General features: G+C 43.1%; 1 protein-coding gene and 1 long non-coding RNA gene across 10 annotated transcripts in view; one reads left to right on the top strand and one right to left on the bottom strand.

The window, feature by feature from the left end:
- Nucleotides 1-9,033, top strand: part of LOC102550632 (uncharacterized) — a 39,997-nt gene extending 30,964 nt beyond the window's left edge. For 2 of the 4 annotated variants that reach the window (XR_015627246.1, XR_015627245.1), the window contains exons 4-6: nt 3,198-3,383; nt 6,796-6,946; nt 8,967-9,033. This is a non-coding gene — a long non-coding RNA (uncharacterized LOC102550632). Of the gene's footprint in view, nt 1-3,197; nt 3,384-6,795; nt 7,141-7,476; nt 7,775-8,966 lie in introns of those variants that run through there. The other 2 variants (XR_015627248.1, XR_015627247.1) reach the window with 2 other exon arrangements.
- Cadm1 (cell adhesion molecule 1) overlaps nt 1-17,205 on the bottom strand; it is a 322,470-nt gene that overhangs the window by 248,227 nt on the left and 57,038 nt on the right.

The raw sequence follows: 17,205 nt of genomic DNA, 5'->3' as shown, positions 1-17,205 counted from the left end.
GCATGCTCGGCCTATGAAAACTCACACTTTCCTTGACATTAGCAGTACAAATGAAATGAGGACTCCAGCGTTTGTAGAAACTTATGAAACACCTAGATTAGGGGTAGGGATGGATTCCAGGTTTTTTTTTTTCAAACCCAAGGACAGTATAGTCCAGTTAAATATCAAAATCATCTAAGGTATGCCATGAATGCAAGGCTCTTACTTTCTTCAGGGAATGACAAAGTCAGAAACAAAAGAAGAAAACAATAAGCTGTCCTTTACCCTAGAAACATTCCTTGGGAGACAGAGCTCCCTCACTTCCTGTCTGCTTTGTCTCTCTTTTTCTAGTATTTTCTTCCAGCTAAAGGTTGAAGACAAGTGTCCTACAGAGATCTCAATGCCAGGTGTCTAGATACCCTGACAGTCTTTGTCTGCTTAAGATTTAGCTCAAAACTTCATTTTCTTCTTAGAAAGCCTTTCTCCTTTAAAGACTTTTGAAAATAAATCCCACCTACATTAAATCACATCGTCTTGAATTATAAACCTATCAAGCTTGGAGAATTAGCCTTAAGCTGTCAACATCAAAGCAAAGGAGTCCTGCCTTTAGTGAAAACCACCCACCTGATTTATGGCTCTGTCCTCTGCATTCAGAGTCATGCTAAGTAGAAAACAAAGGGGTTATCAAATTCCAGTAATTAATAGGGGTAAACATGAGTGGAGCTAACAAAAGCAATTACTTGGAAGTTTAGAGCTATTGTCACGGCATTTCACGTCTCCCAGTTTTCAACCGGAAGCAGAGATGAAAATGAATGCCTTGGGGCTGGACATTTGGTCATTTTACTCAGGAGTTCCCATCCACCTGTGGAGCCCAGTTGACAGCTAATTTAAGACTCTCCTCCATATAAAATAAATTACACTGAATTGAGTTTATAAATGAAAGGCTCCCTAGTACTTCCGCTCACTTTTGATATGAAAAGTAATCACTTAAATTCTCTGACTTCAAATGGGCAGGGAGGGCAGGAGAAACAGCAAGCTCTGTTTCTGGTGACGTCTTCACGTGCTTCCCTTCCAGGCTGGAAGCGCTTCGCTTTGATGCTATCTCTCTGCCTGAGCCTGTTCTTGTGACATTGCTTTGTGGAGCCATAACTGAGAACGTCTACTGTCTTCATTATATTAAAGGGAGCAGAGAGGATAAGAATGGCAATTTCTTGAAGGGCAAAACGAGGGGTCTCAGAAAATTAGAAAATAAACTGACAGCACAATAACAATAGACGAATTTAGTCTTGAAGAAGCAAGATGAGGATTATTTCATTGTACTTGATGTCAGCATTAAACATTACTCTAGAACAGTGGTTCTCAACCTGGGGATTGCAACCCTAAGGGGTAGAACATCAGGTATCCTCTATACCAGATATTTATGTTATAAGCCATAATAATAGCAAAATCACAGTTATGAAGTAGCAATAAAATTAAATTTATGGGGTCCTAATTTGGGGGGCACCACAACATAAGGAACTGCATTACAGGGTCATAGCACTAGGAAGACTGAGAACCACTGCTCTAGGATACCCTATGATGTCTCACTTGGCTCTGCCTTCCTCACAGAAAGATAAGTCAATTCCTACATAGTCAAACTTAACCTCCTAAATACATTTCCATTCTACCCATCCCTTGATGCACCTTCTCTGCCCTCAAAACGCCACTAAAGAAGCCAGTTCTTCTTGTCCCTTATCTCTCTCTCTCTCTCTCTCTCTCTCTCTCTCTCTCTCTCTCTCTCTCTCAAGTCACTGACTGCAGCCAATAGTCTGGATATTTTTTAAGTTACATGGCTCCCTCTAGAAAGATCTTCCAGTCCAGCCTTACCTGGCTAACTCATTAGGCCAAGTGACAGTCTCTCCATAACTTCCTGGAAGATAACCTCCCTTGACTTCTCAGGCAGGCCCAGTCCTCCTGGTGTGTGATCAAAGGCCTTACACCATACCTCCCTCCTCCATGACAAATGAGTCACTTTACAGTTAATCCGAAACACTATGAAGGATGTTTAGTAACTACTCCTTGGCTGTAGGAAGCATGGGGACTGAGTTTGTCTCTGCTTACCTTTATTCCTCTCCTTCCTACCGAAAGTCCCCCTGTCCTGGTACATGCTTACCAAGACCATCTTGAATGAATGCATGCACGCATAACAATCACCCGTTTGGGTTCTGTCTTCTTCAGTGGGTGACAAGAAGGCCATAGCTTCTGCCTTTTTCCCTCCTGGCATCTCAGCCTAGAGCCTGGCACAGGTTGAACTGCCTATCAATAATTGTTTAATGAGCACAGCAGACTAATAAACAAAATTTCTTAAAGCATAAAAGCAGTTTCTCTTCCCGGATCTTTGCGTGATTAAGAATTCTACGATTTGTGTTGCTCAGGAGAATCAATTACCTCAACTTCCTGCAATGCTGTTAGGTGAGAGGGATTTGTGGACATGAGTAGGTGGCTCGGATAGCCAGCGGGTACGCACATCCAGCAGCTTACAACTGCTCCCTTTAGACAAACGGAGCGCGCCCTGCTTACATACATGATAAAAATGAAAATCTGTCCACACACATTTTTATTTAGACAGCAGACTACCTGTTTAGAAGGAAAAGCAAATTAAGTCCTATACATTTCTGAGACTTTGATTTCTGATTTTGGATTCACAAAGCACACATACTCTGTGGATCAAAGCCTCTCTTCCCAGTGAAAGCCGGGTGAAAAGGAAGAAAGCTGGTATTTAAATGGCACTCCAGTTCACCACTGCCAGCCCCCATCTTGTCACACTCAAGGTTAGTCAAATAGAGTTATCCAAGGAGTGTAGGCATAAACCTATGTGGGTGCTTCAGGAGGACAGACATACAGACCCCATACACTACAAGGCATCTTCTGTTAACTGCTGTACAGTGGCTTTTCTTCTCCTGCAAAGGCATGTAGATAATATTTCAACAATAACCACACATATCTCCCTGTGGTATAGACACATACAAAATGCATTAGGAAAAATGCCAATAACTGCAGCACTCTGCTCCGTGGCTCTATTCAAGTGAGTGCCTCACAGGTACCACAGAAGTGCCCAGCTTTCTGAATTTGGTTCCAAAGGGAGCTCAGAGTCAATAAGCCTCCTCAGCTGTCATCCAGCATGACTAAATCACTCCAAGGGCAAACCTTTCTGAGTTATGTGACCATTTCTTTTGCAGACTTTTACCGAAAACGGCATGCCATAAACCAATTTAATTCAAGGTAACCCAAGCTGCTGGATGAAAAGGAGCCCAAAAAAATGAACAGAAGGAAGAAAACGCAAACGTTTCAAGTTACGTGGGAGCCTTAGTCACACACTGAAATGAGCACAAATGAACAGACCATGGGTTCCCAGGACCGATGAGGTACCCTCCAAATATAATCCCCAATTCCCGTTATTAGGATAAACCGGCCATTATGTCGGGTTTTGCCTTTTAAAGAGATAGAGCCAAGGAAATCCTTTACTGAAGAGAATTACCTTGTGCCAGCACATCAGTGACTTCAATGATGTTCAGAGGACATCCTAGGATCCCTTTTATGTTGTTCTCTTGTGAGCCGTGGACAGGAGTATAGGGAATTCTCCACTCAGAAAATACTCAATTATTTTAACAGGATTACATTGTAAATTGACAATGCTTAAAATAGCCCCCTGAATTTATTAGCTTGCCAGCACTTCAAATACGCAATTTTAATGCAAAGATCTTTTAAGTTTAAGTAAAGGACTGGCAATGAGTCAAGAAACATCTCCTCTGGCTTTCTAAGACAGGACACTTCACCATCAAATGGGAGCTCACAAGCTTAGAAGGAAGGACCTTCACACTGGGTTCTATAGGCCTATGATTTTTGCTCTGGTTTTAAAGACAGGACTATCTCTGAACATTCATCCTTCATTACTCCATTTTAGTTTGGAAAGCATCTGTCTTGATTAGACAGAAGTTGACTGCAAGGTTCTACAGAACCTCTAACAGAGGCATCCTGCTCCTTAGTCCTCATTGCGGTCCCATCACTTCACCTAACCCCTCCCTTAGCTACAAAGCAATATATATCTGATCTAGGAGAGCTGCCAATCCCATGAGAAGCACCAGACTTTTTAACCAGCCCAGTGATCAGTCCTCCAGTGCCCACCCTTTCCCCCATATTATTCACTAACTCATTCCTACTGTGTGTGAGTGTGTGTGTGTGTGTGTGTGTGTGTGTGTAAGATTTCCTCACATAACTGTGTTTAATTTAGATTAACATTGTTAGCTGGGCAGAGGGTTCCCAAATGCATTCCTAGAACCCTGGACACACCCTTTGCCTTCTTGATTTTCTTTGCTGGTCTGTTTCCAAACAGTAATTCTGTTTTTCCTAATCATCCCCTACCTTCACCAGACTTGGGGTTCTTGCTTTTGTTTAGGGGAGGGAGACCCACCTAGCATTTTCTTCTTGGTTCTTTTGTCACGCTCATTCAGTCCCATGAGCTGAAATACAACTGAGGTAGTAACGACGGCGAGGCATATAATTGGTTAGTTCCATCCCAGGAGCCCACGTCTTAGACTTAATCCTCGGAGGGCTTAGCTCCTCTGACTGATGATGCGGCAGTTTATGTGCTCAGTTATCAAGAGACTCAATTAAAGAACTGAGGGTGGTGCTTGCAAATTCATCTTCGGTTGCAGCTCACTGCTGTGGTCTAGAAGCAATGCTCTATGCACAACAAAGCTTCTAAAAGAGCTAGATCTGGTTTATTAATCATGGCTCTACCCCCTGCTTCTAACATGGAGCCTATGGTGCTATAGTAGTGTATTCACTGCTCTTTCTGTGGTCATGGATAAATGGAAGAGCCGCTTCAGGGGGGTCCCGGTCAGAGTTGAGCCCTGTCCCCTTTGCTCTGCCCTGATTATCTTTGATGCTCTGAACAGCACTGCAGTAGACATGAGAACAAGCAATTCTTCCTATGAGTGTGATGTCTACCAGAGTCAGCTGAGTCGCTTCAAAAACTACATGGCCCAGAAACATCTCAGCCTCCTGCCTCAAACCAAGAGGAGAATTGCAAAGACTAAGCCAAACCTGGCAGAGTAGCAGGTCCTATAAGAACACGGACTGCTGGCAGGAACAGTTCTTCCCAAGTAGACAATGTTCCACTTCAAATGGGGGTAATGGTGAGAAGCAGCAGGCCCACCCAACCACTGAAAGGACAATGGCGTGACACTGTGCTAGTCTCAGCATGGTAGGTCCTTTCCAGGGCCGAAGGATTGGAAATGCTCTCATTTTTTTCTTTACTTGCTTTTGGGTGGAAGTGTCAAAAGGCGGCGAGGCCTAGACAAACATGAGCCTAAGACCAAATTCTCTCCATCTTAAAGTGCAGGTCCAAGTTGCATCAGCCCCAGACTCCTAGTTGTTTCTGTCAGATTTATTTTAGATATTTCTATGCAGACAAATCAATGCAGGAAGACATCTTCTTGCCTGGGAATTGCTTGTTTTGCCGGGTAACTGCAGTTTCACAGGAAAAGAGAGCTGTAGGAAGACATGCAACCAAATGCCCCTTAGACTGGCCTTCCGTCAGGAGAAACGTAACTCCTAAACCCTAAACAGGTCAGAACTGAAATGCCAAAGTTGAATTACAATGGGATGTTAAAGAAAGTTACTTGGTGGCTTGCCTTTTTTACAGCTATTTTTCTACTACTATAGACTTGATTTACGCATAGCCATCAAAATGACACCTGTAACTGGAAGCTACGGTATAGATTTCACATAACTCTGGCAGAGGTGGGGAAAGAGGGAGGTTTGTCATGGTGTCTCTCTTCTCAATCAAAAGAAGAACGTAATAAAAAAGGAAAATAAAACAGAATTCCCCACTAATGACATACAGCTCTAAGACACGTGAATGCAGACAGGCCTAGGGAGCTTTGCGGGCCTTTGTGAGATGCCAGAGAGCTGATTTTAACATACCAGTTGTCATAGCAAGGCAGGGGGATTTGAGAGCGCATTTCTGTTTTGACATCTGGCCCATAACAAAATTACTATTGATCTGTTGTGAGCTTCCAGCAAAGGAGTACAACCTAGTCTCAGAACAAAGCAGCGTCCACTAAATAACAGGCAATAATCATCCTGAATTTGTGTCTTTCCCTCAAAATCACATCTCGGCTGGTGTTCTGCTTGGAGCATTTTGGAATAAGCTTCCCATTCCTGAATAGGGGTGTCCAGACCTCTTTTTAAAAAAAAAAAAAAACGAATCTTCCCATGATCGGATTGATTCTGCCTTCTGTCTCCCAGAAGCCTGTGGCATCAGCAGGATAATGCTGACATCTACCTTGTGCACACACGTTGGTTTTGCGGCTGATTCTGGAAACTGACAGGGCAAGCATTATTTTCCAACAGATGTTCTACAGGCAGTAGAAAAGAAGCGACGGAACAAATCAGTCAGAACTGTTCACGGGGTTGGGGAGGGGTGAAAGAAAAGGAAGGAGAAGAAGAAGGAACAACCATAGGTCTCGTTTCTAATTTATTTTCATTGCTCTGGAAAAATTTATAGGCAAGTGCCACTCACAAATGACACAGCTTTCATTAAAATGATCGGTTAGAATTTTGAGTAGACTGTATTTTTCAACGATACTAATAAAGCATTAGGGAGCGTTTACATAATGTCATTTACCCCAGGGGAGCTAGTTCTTTCCCTAGCATGGTTCAGCTAAACACTGACCATCCTCCCCACCCCCAGGCAAGTAAGTCTCCAGTCATTTCAGGCCTTAGTCATTTACATCCCCAACGACATCACTTCTCTCCTCTTCTCCTCCCCAGAACGAAGCTGTATGAACCAAGCAGCTATCTGATGGTTTCCTTTGCCTGCATCAGTCAAAAGAAGACAAACAATATAGATCAAGTGCATCGGTGCTCTAGACCACATTGATTTGTTGCATGTGTGGTTAAATCCTGTCAAGCAGTCTTAAAGGTGAAGCATTACCAGTAGAGAATCGGCTCTGGGAGGGAGGGGCTGCCATGAGTCATCAGTGGGGCTTCTACCTGCCACTCACAGCACTGCATAACTGACCCCAACCACACGGACATTTCATAGATGTAATCTACGAGCCCTCCTCTCTATGTGTAGACAAGGGCTTTCAGTGAATGATTATATACTAACAACTAACCAGGTACTGGCTGCAATAAGAGAAGGCAGGTTCAGATGACGAGGGAGACGTACGGTGTTATACAAAGAGCCTGGACCAATCTTCACCAGGGTCACTGGTTGAAGGGGGGAGGGGGACTGTCCATCAGGAAGCCTACTCTTGTGGGAACTGTTTTATCACTGCGGACGTCTCTGACTTCCCACTCCTCCTTGTGGTCCTTGTTGGCCGGTGAAACTCTGATTTGCATAGACCAACATGCTGAAACATTGCCTATTTCTATTCATGGCCTCAGCGGATACAGTCTGTTGACAGACTGCAACTTAAGAGGACCAATTATTTAACTAATGTTTTGCAGAGATGTCCACGCGCTGACCTCAGCAATATTAAAACTGTACAATTATTATGCAAAGTCAGGAGTGGAAGCTCATTCCAGAGTTATCTATAGGAAGCTGTCAGATCACCTCGAGTGACAAAGCACAGCCAAGTGGTGGTTTGAGAGAAGGAATCCATAACACTCCAGTCGCATGGAAGGCCTTTCAATAATCTCCACAGTGAGGACATGAACAATCGCCCCTTCTCTCTGCTTTATTTCTCCCCATCAAAACACTGGCATGAGGCTCAGAATGTCGAAAGTAAATCAATCCGTTAATAAATCCTGGTATGCCTTTACTATATGCTAACAATTATTTAAACCCATTCCCTATATTAATAGTGCCATAAATTCAGTTCTACAAGTGGCAGGGACCATGAAGCACAGCAAACACTTCAGGTTCACCAAGGCAGACTTGATTCCAAACATTCTATCCCTCTGTAGCCATAAATCACTGCAATGTCTCAGATATTCATATACTTGAATGCCCAAATGGTATTTTTAATGTTTCTATTCATATTTAGGTTTTGGTCTTACAAAAGGCAAAATCTTATTTCTTCAGCATACTGTCTTGAGTTTTAGATACACAATCACTGTACCAAGACGCTGAACAGCAAGCCTCTTATCCTCTATGCTTCCTACACACAAGGAGGCTCTAATAGTTTCATTGCCTGTGCTCCCAGTAGGCTCGAAGCCCTTAGGCAAGGGTTCTCTCCATCATCTCGACCACATTCCCGATGGCCAACACTGTGCTTGGCATAAGACAGATGCTCAATAAACACTTGCTGAATCCTGAATGCAAAAAAATAGCAACTCAAGGCTGGGGAGATGGCTCAGTGGGTAAGAGTGCTTACTGGGTAATCAAGAAGAACTGAGTTTGGATCACCAGCACTCACATAAACAGTGGCTGGAGATGAGTGGAGATCAGCCACCAGCCACTGGGGCTTGCTGACTGACAACCTAGTCCAAAACATAAAACACTCTAGATTCAGTGAGCTCTAGATTCAGTGAGCTCTAGATTCAGTGACAGATCCTGTCTCAAGGGAGTAAGGTGGAGAGAGCTAGAAGAGGGTCTTAGGCCTTAGGTGGCCTAAGTAAGGACAGATACTGCTATATACATCTCTCTCTCTCTTTCTCTCTCTCTCTCTCTCTCTTCCTCTCTCTCTCTCTCTCTCTCTCTCTCACACACACACACACACACACACACACACACAAAATCAAGTACAAAAAGAGACATTATCACCAGTAAATCCCCAAAATAAATGAATGCAATAGGGTGCTTTGCTACTTAAGATAAAAGAACTGTTCTTCCATGTACACAAGTATCTGGGTATTCATTATGTAAAGAAAGCAGCGGGAAGTCTGGAAGACACACCAGTGAAACCATGGCAGAGGCATTAACTTTAACAGGACCCAAAGGCCATCAACAGAATAATGACGCAAATAACCCTACTTTTCCATGTTCTCCTTCACAGCTGCTGAGCAAACTGGGTCCTTAGGATGCCCTGGATTGCATTCTTCAAATACAGTAATCTAAGCCAAGTTTGGTTCAAGATTTTAGTAAGCTCTGTTCTTAGCAGCATGAATATGGTGTCTCTTTTATCCCTGTCTCCTTTGGAAGAGAGACAGAAACAGTGAAACAAATGGTTACATCCAGTGAGGTGAGCCTGGCCTCTCAGAGCACCCTGTGGGCTCAGAAATCATGTGCGTGTATGTGGCTGAGCGTTACTGCAATCATGGAGAAAGGGTAGGTGAGCTATAACTTACAGAAAGAATTGAGTACTTGCAATGAAAATGATAACTTGGGTCTCAATAGACTTGCAGGTTTGACCATTCGAATACAAGATGGAGAAAACCTGCAGAAATAATGAATAGTGTGGTAGTTTGGACAAAATGACCCCCAAATGCCCAAGTGTTAAGGTTTGGTCCCCAGTGTTGTATAGTGATTTCCTCCCTCCTGAAGGAAGAGGGAAGTTCAAAACAAGGAAGAAGTAAAAGATATTTATGAAGTTTTTTTTTTAAAAAAATAGAAACCTCAGAAGTTACCAAAACTGGGGGAAGGAGACTCTGACCAATGGAAATGCCAACAAAGGCTGCAAGTTCCCCAGATGTCTCCAGGGTCACAGCTTTCCCTTAGGCTGAAGTGGGCTTTTCTGTGAGGGAGTCACCTTTTTAATCACCCATGTTCCTGTAAGTAACCCCAATAAATTCATTGTTCACTAAGCTCCACTTGGGTGGGATCATGTCTTGGGTCTGTAGTCAGTTTCCTATCAGGGATGAAAACACAAAGTCTCACACACCCACAATGGGGTTCCTGGAAAGCAGTTGTACCTGTGACGGGTGTTTAGGTCAGGGGTGACCTTCCCACCTCATATGTAAATGGTTTACTCTGCCATGCTCTCCAGGCAGTACAGATGCCCAGTACTCGACTGAAACCTCCACAACCATGAGACAAAGCAATCCTTTTCTCTTTGTAAGTCAACTGCCTCAGGTACTTCATTATAGTAATAGAAAGCTGACTAATACAGTATTGTAAGACAGACACAAGGTTAAAAAAACTATAATGCTGTTACATTTCTACCAAGATACTTAATAACGTTAATTTGAACTCCTACACAGAACTGCAAAACATGGGGAGATTACAATTAATCTATCACCTGGGAATAGTAAGTAAGCTTCTGTCACGACATAAAGATCAGGTGCAAAAGTTCTGAGTGGGGAAAAAAACTACTTATGCTATTAAATTTGTGTACACAATCAAATTTTATAGAAATGAGCAAGGTGCTGGCTTACACTCACACCAATCCCCTGGATACCCCAGGTGAATGTTTCCAAAGAGAAAGGTGGACTCTGAAATCAATGACACATTGTTCTACGGCATGTTCAGCACCTCTCTCATTATTTCACACTCCCCCAAACCCTAAATCAGACATCCCTGACAGCCTTGAGAGTTTCGATTTATCTTGAGTTCAATGAAGAGTATATAACCAGACAACCTAAAAGCTACATATATATGGAAAACATACCGGTAGCCAGCCATAAGACAGTGAGCACATCTGGGCATATGTGGCTCTTAAGGACTGAGCACTGTCTGAGGCAACCAAACTCCACAGTGCATTGATTAGAGACTGCCTTCACAGGCACAGAGGAATGTGGTGCACAGGATGCATGTGTAGACAAGGACAGAGGAGAGTGGGCCAGAGGGTCAGAGGCCCACCCGGAGGGATCCGTGTACATATTGTATCATCAGTGGTTTAGTCAGTTGGGCGACAAGGAAGGTTGAAGGCTCAGAATAGACAGAGAAAAAAGAATTTGATAAACAAAGGAACTAACAATGATGTAGTCAGGAATGTCACTCCTGGTTGGTGAGCAAAGGATTAGACTCTGGGGAGGGGACATTACAAAGAGTAGCAAATACAAGGAAGATAGGGAAAAAACAATCATTCTATTTTTATAGCTACCAAGGGGCCGGGTGTTCTACAATGAACCTAAGGTCTATACTATTATCTAAGGTCCCTTCTACCTCTGAAATTCCACCAATTCCAATCCCACATATCAGCCACAACAACAACGACAAAGAACAGGAAACAGTCTCATTTATAACCCAAGAGTCCAAGAAAAGAGAGTCACCGACTCTCTGTCAGTGCAGGTCCATTAGCCAGAAAGGAACATCCTTCCTCCCATCGGAAGACCTAATGTAGCCTTAAAAAGAGATACCTATCATGTGCAACATCAGTTTCGTTGAATTTACTCCTTCCAGAACTAGTAGAGAAAGAAAATAAGGGAAACATTTGCAATTTGCTAGAGTTTTTCTTTACCCCATCCCCACATGTACCAGGCCAAACTAATATATGCATATTCCCCATGCAGAACTTGCCGCAGAGTAGCTCTCCACAGTTGTAGGGACTCTTACCAAAGGCCATTTGCTGCTCCTGAAGCAGGAGTCTGCAGGCATTAATAAGGATAAGTGCAGCTGTTTAGTCCATCACCCCTGAGGAAGGGATACATGATTTAACATCTCTTACTTAACAAGGTTCCTAGCCAACAGGAATCCTCTCATCAGCATGTTTAGACGCTTACTTGCATATTCGGATAGTGATAGTACCAGATGACAGTTTTCTAAGTAGATACAAGAGGGTATCATTCCTCCTCTGAGCAGATGCCAAGGCACACATCAGAGGAAAACAGTGCCTTATTGGTCATAATACACTCCGGTAGCTCTTTAATGAAAACGGGGTTTAACCATTCTGATGCTAAAGCCAGGGAGAGGCAAACATCCCTTGGCTCTGAGCCAAGGGCTCCCAAGAATAACTAATTAGGTGAAAAGGAAAAGATGTGAACATCAAGCAACCACTTCCCACAAGGAGATGCACACAGCTAATGGGCCCCGTCCACTAGCCAGGTTCCACGAAAGCCACACATGCCATCTATCTCATCATCGTCCCCACCATCACTTTACACAGTAATTGTGCATCCAAATGAAATGACTGATGGCTTCAGTGATGAAGTATTGGTAGAATAAGCACTCTGTCCAGAGCTCCAAAGCAGGGTAGCAAGAGAAGGCTTGAAAGGTAGACGTCGATGATTCCAGTAGCAACAATGATGCTATCGCTAAAATTCTTAATATTAGTAACAGCCTTGGATTTGAATTCCTCTGGTCTCTACAATGCAAACTACTGACACATGCAAATTTTCTGGATAATACAAAGATGACTACACATGCACACAGCTAAATGAATCATATTTTGTCCTCAGAAGACCCTGAATTTCAATACTGTTATGGATATTACTACTAACTTCTTATTTCCCTTCAGAAATAGAAATTAGTAGACAAAAGTCAGTTAGACATTGTTTCATGTTTCACATATGCCAAGTCCTTTGCTAAGTTGGTGGGTGCAATGGTAAATGAAGGAGACCGAAACACGCACATGAGGGGCGCAGGGTGTAACAATGGTAAGGCACGCACTCGGCATGCCCAAGGCTCTAGGTTCAACTCCCATAACTAGAAGTAAAGACAAGAGAAAGGAAAAGGCGATACCTACAATATCAACCTACTGAGGACAGTGGGCCGATCAGAACTGGAAACACATTGTTCACTCTCTAGGACAAGGTACTCAATACTACAGTGGCACTCTGTCGGAGGTGCCCACCTTCCCCAGTATCAGGAGAGATAGCAGGCTGGGTTTTATATATGTGAAATATTTTAAGAAACTGAACTCTGAAAACCACATAAATTCTTACTATACTCAACAGTAGCACCATCAGCATATCTTTGGTTAGAATTAAAAAGACACCATTACGTCTACTTGCAGTAACCAAAGAATACTTAAGAAGAGAAACTGAGTTAAAACACTGGATTATTAGGTCGAAAACAATGGCAAATCCCGGCCAACACTCGGTGACAAAAAGAACAAAACAAATGAAATTCAAATGGAAAAACTATGCCTTGCAGAATCGAACAGCAAAGAGTTAATAAAGCCGTGTGCAAACTTAAGAGAAATATCTCTATAAAAGCGTACATGTAATAAGGCTACAGATCATTGGTTAGCTGCCAGAAAAATGATGGAATATAGTATAGTTTACTTATTTCTTTTTAATGGCTCCAACATTCCACCTGAAAAATTGGTCCCGGAGCTGTATAATTGGGGATAAAAATTAAATGACAGTTTCCATTTGTCACAATGAAAGCTGATCACTTGTGTTTTTTCATTTATCCACACTGACTAAAGTGGTTTCTAAAGTCTACCAAGCCAATCTTTTCCCTAACAGTGAGAACAACGCTGTTACTGAAATGAAAAGGAGAAATGAAATGAGCTGTTGGCATCTAAATGCACACTTCACTCCGGTCCCACAGTTTGTGGCTCTGTCTGTTCCCATGCATTAGAGGTGGATGCCAGATGACAACCTCTGGGATTCATTCAATGCAATCTGAAAATTCATCATTGGGCCCACTGTCTTGATTACAAATACCTTAAAATCAAGTCACTAGGACGACATATTACTAGTGGAAAACCAGGGCTCGCTCGCTCATGTTCAAACGTCAACCAAGGGAAAGTCAATATGCAGAGTAAGGATAGCCGCTAAAGGGAGAGACAAACCTTAGTTCCCATGTGAGAAAGAGGGGATGAATGACACTAAGAGTCACTGTTGCTGCTGTATCTGAAGGGACAGTGAGTGAGAAGGTGTCAGAAGAGGCTGAGGGCAAGGCAAGGAAGGGGCCCAAAGATGACTACAAGAGAACACTCATAGTAGAGCGTATCAGAACCTGTTCGAATCTTACATTACAAATGTGCTCTGTTTAGTTCTTACTACTCTTCATTTCTAAAGTTCTATGAAAAAGAGAAACTGTCCTCCCCACCCCACCCCACCCCCAAATGTATTAGAAGGCTTAAAAAGGTAAGGGTCAACCCGCCTTGAAGCATATGCCTTCCCTATAATTTTAGACTTGGGCTAATTTGAACTTGATTGACTTCCATCAATGACCTCGGATAAAGTATTCTAAAACTAGAGTTGAAGCAAGCAATACCAGAGAGCAGCGAAGAGCAGTGGCCTTAGCTTCGTGGCTGTGGCTCCCCAACCATGGCTCATGACCTAAGACCAGCTGCACTAACCTCCTGTTTTAGTCTCTCACCTAGAAGATACTAAGAGCACTGTGAATGTTATAGAAATGGCTGCTGTATATCACCTGGAATAATGACTACCTATACCAAACCCTTAATCCTGTTACAACTACTATTATACCATATATTCATGATTTTAAAAGACAGCAAAGAACCATGTAGTCAGAAAAATCACAAGAAATCTAATAAAGCTCTAACAATGCACCAGTGCAAGCCAGAAGAATATGCACAATCAAAGCATAAGACAAACTCCAGAGTGCCAAATATTTACTTTGTGAAGAAACTAGGTTTTGGAAGCCTCCTCTAGTGGACGGGGGCATCTCAGTTTAAGCTGGCAACATCACTGAGTATGTGTGTACCAAGCACTACAGGCAATCCAAGCATGATTAGAAAGAAGAAGGACTTTGCCATCAAAGAACTGAGACCTTGATGGGCAGGGACACTCCCTACCACTTACAGAGCACTGGCTACATGCCAGCTATGCTTGAGTCATTTCCCTTCCTGCTTATCAGAATACAGGAGGCCACAGATCACCAAGTCAAAGACTGGGACAAGGGAGAACAATTCAGCCACCCAAGGCCCTGTAACTAAGTTGCAACACTGAGCTTCAAACACTCTTCTGTGTGACTCGGAAGTCGCATCCTTGAGTGCATCACACTGCCCTCCACTTGTTTGTGACTCATCAACCACTTGCCCCTGTGTGGAATTGCTGCCAAAGATGTTAAACTGGGAATAGCCACTGAGTATTTTTAAGATGAGAGGAGCTTTAGAAAGGTCATCCCCTTTATAGATTAAACAATGGATGAAAGAACTTAGTCCCTAAGAGGTTAAGTAACTCACCCAAGGTCAAATGATAAAGTAGTTCTAAAAAGCATAGTGTCAATCAGCATGAAAATGAGACATGCTACAGAAATATGATGAATCAGTCTGTTACTCAAAGTGAGGCAAACATGTGTAGCTAACAGAATTTGATGGTTAGTTTTATCCTCAAGGTGATACAACCTAGAGTCCCCTCGGAAAGGGGAACCTCGATTGAGAATTGCTTCAGTCGATTAGCCTTTGGCCATGTCTGTGGAAGACTGTCTTGACAGATGACTGATGTGGGAGGACCTCGCCCACTAAGGGCAGCACCATCCCCTACGTAGACAGCGCTGGGTTGTAGTAGAAAAACTAGCTGAGCCTGAGCCAGAGAACACAAGAGTATGTGAGCCTCAGCTTCCATTATTTCTACTTTAGTATCTACCCTGACTCTCCCCAGTGATAAGGAAAACTGGGATTGTAAGATGAAATAAACACTCTCCTCTCCTAAATTGGTTTTGGCCATGGTATTTATCACAGTTTAAAAAAAAAAAAAGCAAAACACAGAGCCAAAAATGTTCTGACAGAGCAATGCTGAACACCCAGAGTCAACTAGGGGGCAGCTGAGAATGGGGTGTATACTAAAGAGGCAGTCTGAGAGAGAGAAGGTACAACCTTACTTAATCTAAGATCCACAGTCTCCTGTCCCTACAACCCAGTGAATGTAGCTGAAGGCCCCTGAGAGCTGCCAAGAGGACAAACAGATACAGAGCCTAAACCTTGACTGATGCAAGAGTAGCAGCCAAGATTTGGGTAAAAGGAGGCAGTAGGGACCCAACTAAAATGAGCAGTACACATCCATGAATGCCTCAAACTCTGATGGCCTGGTAAAAACACAGCAGCCATTATCTTCAGAGCTCCCCTCAGCTGCAGGACCAGTCAGAAGGGATCTAAACAAATGTTTGGTCAGATTTTAGGGTTTGCTAGGATCTCTACTTCAAGAACTTCCGGAGAAAATTCAGAGCCTTAGAAACTGGCAAATCTGAGTTTGAGGTGTGAATTTTCCATTCGTTCGTTACATGGCCCTGTCACTGCTAATCTTTACTGCTAGCATGACAGAATTTAGAACCACCCGAAACACAAACGTCTTCTGAAAATGTGAGGGTCTTCCCGGAAAGGACTAACTGAGCAGAGACCTAACCTAATGGGCAGCATCATCCTAAGGCATGGAAATCCTGACTGAGTAGAAAAGCAGAAAGGAAGCTGATTAAGACAATTTCTCCTGTGTTTCCTGACTGGATACAGTGTGACCAGATAGCTGCTCTTACCACCATGCCTCCCTTACCATGATAGGCTGACTATACCCTTAAACCAAGAGCAAAATTAAACCTTTCCCCTAAAAAAATAAAATAAAAGTCCTTAAAAGGACCTAGTCATTTATGTGGGCATTAAACTAATCACCTATCTACCAGAGCTTAAATATTTTTTAAACAGTAACAGGGGAAATATTCCCTTTCCACTATTTCTGGTCTCTTTGAGATCCAAACATAAGTAGCAGTCAGTTCTGTGCCAGCTGTCATGCCACTGCCTCTCAGAGCCAAGTCACCTTTATTTTGCCTATTCTGTGCCAATGGCCCTGGGTCCTTTTAACAGTTTTCCCTTCATCCTCTAGCACCAGGTTAAGGCTTTTCAATAGAGGGCGCCAGAGGGGCACTGCAGAATATGACTCTCTAGCTTCCAGCTACTGCAGGGACAGGGAGTCCCCACTGCCTGGGTTGCCAGGCAAACTTTCCTTTCCAGGCAGCTACAGAAAATGTTCTAGCAAGCCTCCAAGATTCTAACTTCAGGAAAGTTCCCCTAAAGCCCTGCAAGGCTGCCTTGCAGCAGATACATACAGTACAGCAGCTTCTCTGCCCAGGGAGCACAGCCTCGCCAACAGTGGTCTGGACTGCAGTCTCGCAAGGCTCTCCCTGTGCTCTATGTCAGCACCTGGGCAATGGTGGCCCCTCGCATTTGCTATTATTTGGAGTTCTAGTCCCTTTACACTGGCCAATCTCATTAGTCCAATACCTTGTAGTAGTTAGCGAGCTCTTACGTTTTCCATGTTCCGTGTCCCTGTTCTGTTACAGTGATTTCTCCCTTTGGAAGAGACATAGATTAATAATTTCTAAATTATCCCCTGGAATATGGTTAATCCTCAGTAAACAGCACATCATTAGAATAACTGTAAGTGACTGGGTTCCTGTCTTCTTACTCTTAAAGGCGATCCCTTAACTCATTCTTAGGATTCCTTACA

This window comes from Rattus norvegicus, chromosome 8 (assembly GCF_021556685.1).
Source record: "Rattus norvegicus strain SHRSP/BbbUtx chromosome 8, alternate assembly SHRSP_T2T, whole genome shotgun sequence".
Classification (NCBI taxonomy): domain Eukaryota; kingdom Metazoa; phylum Chordata; class Mammalia; order Rodentia; family Muridae; genus Rattus; species Rattus norvegicus.
The sequence above is the reverse complement of the archived record's forward strand: the minus strand, read 5'-3'. Positions and strand labels throughout refer to the sequence as shown.